This window comes from Equus caballus, chromosome 10 (genome assembly GCF_041296265.1).
Source record: "Equus caballus isolate H_3958 breed thoroughbred chromosome 10, TB-T2T, whole genome shotgun sequence".
NCBI classification, from domain to species: Eukaryota; Metazoa; Chordata; class Mammalia; order Perissodactyla; family Equidae; genus Equus; species Equus caballus.
Genome location: NC_091693.1, coordinates 8,840,267 through 8,843,239, shown reverse-complemented (window position 1 = coordinate 8,843,239; position 2,973 = coordinate 8,840,267). Strand labels below are relative to the sequence as shown.

At 49.6% G+C, this 2,973-nt stretch overlaps 1 long non-coding RNA gene across 1 annotated transcript; it reads right to left on the bottom strand.

Moving 5' to 3' along the window:
- Nucleotides 1-425: 425 nt before the first annotated feature.
- On the bottom strand, nt 426-1,123 carry LOC111775427 (uncharacterized). The gene is made up of 2 exons (XR_002811090.2): nt 1,015-1,123; nt 426-605 (listed from the first exon to the last, which is right to left on the bottom strand). It is a non-coding gene; the product is annotated as an uncharacterized lncRNA (long non-coding RNA).
- Between the last annotated feature and the right edge of the window lie 1,850 nt (nt 1,124-2,973).

The window sequence follows — 2,973 nt, the reverse complement described above, 5'->3', positions numbered from 1 at the left end:
TTTTAATTTCTAATTTGTGTTTTATTTTATAAAATAATTTCTTCTGCTTCCATTGAGATGTCTACGTGGCATATTTAATTCAAGCTATAATGTGTAAAACTGAAGATATACTTATTTCTTTTTAATTATGAGTTTTAAAATGTAAAGAAAATTCCAAAAATCTTACAGACATTATGTAGCCAGTATTCAGATTCAACTGATGACAGTAAGTTTACATATTGGCTGTAGATCTCTCATTGCATTAACTTAAAGCTTCACAGGTTAACGTCTCATCCTTACACATTCCTCCATCTCCCTCGTATGTGGTACTCATGTTAAAGTTGGTGTATATCATTACCACGCATGATTCTGCAGTATTAGGCATCTATCTCTTTAAAAAATGTAATATTGTGTTTAAAATATTTACACAAATGTAAGAATATGTGTATCCTTTAAAATTACTTCATTTGAGATTTTTTAAAAAGCATTTTCCATAATCAAAGATAAGTCTAAAAATGAGTTCCTGATAAGGTTTTCTGGTTTCTTGTGTTTGGAAAACTGTCTCTCAGGATGGAGAGGGGCTTCTTCCAACCACCGGTCTGAAGCCATGGCCGGGTCAGGCACATCTTCAGAACATCCAGGAAAGACAAGGAGGGGAAAAAAGAATCACACTCAGCCACACAGCCCAACACAGCCACACAGCCACAAGGTCTCCGGGAGGAATGACTGCAGGGAGGCCCAAGCCCCATCCCTCCCCCAGCACAGGCAGCTCCATGGACTCAGCCTGTGGATCCAGGCATTGAAGTCCCTAATTAACCAAAGCCAGACAGAAGCATAGAGGCAGTCCTATCTTGGGGTCACAGGGCAGACCCCTTCAGGGACAGAGCCAGGCACATCAACGCTGACCTGAGGAAGAGATACCACTGCTATGCTCCTGATCCTGCTTGATCAGCTTGGCCCTGCCCGGCCTTCCTCCACTCAAGAGCCCCAACCATCCATCTATTTATCCATTCTTCCTTCCATCCATCCATGTACCTGCAGGACCCATGGAAGGATGCAGGCCACAGCATGCACCTGCATGTGCACCTGCACATATCCACTGCCAGAGGGTTCACCCTTACCCTCAGAGCCCCGTGGACCCATTGCTTAGCAACCGTGGGGGTCATTGTGAGGCCAGAGACAATGGTCGCCTACACATGCGCAGTTGGAGGACCGGCTTCCTCTCCCGGAAGCTGGACTCCCTGAAGGCAGGGAGATGCAGATGGATGGGAGATGGGGGTGCACCTTCCTCTCTTCAGGTCCCGGAAATCCCAGTCCTCCACTGCCACCGCCCCTCCATGGCCACTGTCTCCTCCGCCACTGCCTCGGTGGTTGGCCTGACTTGGTGGTGAGTTGCAGACCCGCCAGGCACCTCTGTGGCCTTGAATCCGGACTGGCGTATGTGGGAGGAATCAGGTCAGATTGGGAGGGAAGGGTAAAGTCCTGGGAGGGGCAGTGGACAGCCAAGATCCCCGAGTCCCGCTTGAGGAGGTGTTGTCCACCCAAAACCCGTTGATTCTGAGACCGGTACCTCCCTTAGACGTGGCAGAGGAGGCCCCTGTCCTGGTGTCACACGCCTAGGTGTTCTCGACTCTCCCAGTGCCTTCTAGGATACTTGTGGAAGCCCCCTCCTCACCCGTTCACATTTCTCTCCCAAAACTCCCCGCCTCCCACCACCACCACCCTCCCTGGGGTACCTGGGCATGGCAGTGGAGGACCTGGCCGTGCAGGGCACTAACTCCCTGGTGGGGCACACCAGTTTCCCAGCAACTTCCTCCTTCAACAGGGGTGATGATACTTTCCAGGAGCCTTCCAGGACCCAGGGCTCTTTCCTTAGTAGTTGTTCCCTTGACAGGTTGTTGCCACAGGTGGCAGGGACGACAAGCCTCCCTTTGACGAAGCAGGCAAGCCATATGCTGCTCCTCTCCCTCTGCCCATATCTGTGCACTCAGGGCGAGGGCCAGGGGAGGGACTGGTCTGAATTCCTGCATGGAAGTCAGGAATGGCATCTAGCCTCCTGATGCCTTTCTCATCCCCTGGTGATGTATTTCTCCCAAGATGAGCGCCCTAGGAGGCAGGAAAGCATTGCTCCACCTGAAGGCTGAGGTCCAGAGAAGGGGGTGGGACTTGCTGATGGAAGAACCAGCCTCATAGGTTCTCTATTTCCTAGGTGGCCTGCCTAGTGCCCCATATTCATTGGGCAAGTCTTTCTTAGCCTTCTGTCTTGAAAAGGATTTTCCTCCTCCTAGAGGGAAACGTTCAAGCTGTGGTGTGAGATTGTGTTTTGTCGAGAAAGAAATGAGGCCTGGGTGGAACCAGCTGGCAGATCTCCTCCCCAAACTGGACTTGGCAAACAGGGCCAGGTTAGAGTGGCTTCAGTGAGGGAGTGGCCAGGACTTTGTTTAGAGAGGTAGTCATGGGTGGCAGTTGGTTGTGTTTGGGGGCCCAGTGTTTTAGGCAACAGGCAGTGGTTTCTGGAGGGAAGACATGACACTGTAGTAAGAACTAAGTGTGTTTGGAGGTTGGCTCACCTCAGTTTGTTTCAGGATAATATGTCTTTGTTTTAGGTGTGTCTTAGGGCAGACAGTAGGGATAACTTGGTGGTCAAGAGCCTGGAGTCTGATGCCTCCTGTGTCTGAATCCCAGCTCAGACATATAGCAATGGTGGGCGCTTGGGCCACTGACTGAAATTCTCTGTCAGTCTGTTGTCATGTCCACAGTGATGATAATGATAAAAGGGCTCTAGCCATTATCAAAGGATCTGTCATGAAGAAGAAGCAGTTTCTTCCAGACCTCTGTGATTTTCACTAACAGTTTCCTCAAAGGACAGGTTAGAAATGGCAGAAGGAAAAATTAACCCAGTGGAATAATACAGGTGCACCCTAAAGTAGGAGGAGCAAATAATGGAAAATAGTGAAGAGAAACACAAGCATGAGGTACAGAAATGTAAGTCTG